This window comes from Buceros rhinoceros, unplaced genomic scaffold, assembly GCF_000710305.1.
Source record: "Buceros rhinoceros silvestris isolate BGI_N320 unplaced genomic scaffold, ASM71030v1 scaffold34382, whole genome shotgun sequence".
Lineage (NCBI taxonomy): Eukaryota > Metazoa > Chordata > Aves > Bucerotiformes > Bucerotidae > Buceros > Buceros rhinoceros.
In genome coordinates this window covers 12,372-12,593 of record NW_010397725.1, presented here as the reverse complement: position 1 = coordinate 12,593, position 222 = coordinate 12,372, and positions in this window count along the sequence as shown.

Below are 222 nucleotides of genomic sequence, written 5' to 3'. Positions count from 1 at the left end.
AGTTGTCCCCAGCCTGGGGACAAAACCCCAAAGCAGCTTCATCCTCTGGGGGATGCTGGTGCAGGGACCAGTGACACTCCAGTGCCTGCATGCCCCCGAGCTTCAGGGCATCTCTCCAGGGCTCAGGGGGTGTCTCAGATCACTGCTTTCCACCTGCCTCCACCGCAGGCCTTCCTCTGAGCAAGGATTTTGCTGTCATTCCCAGGCGGAGCACACCGGGCT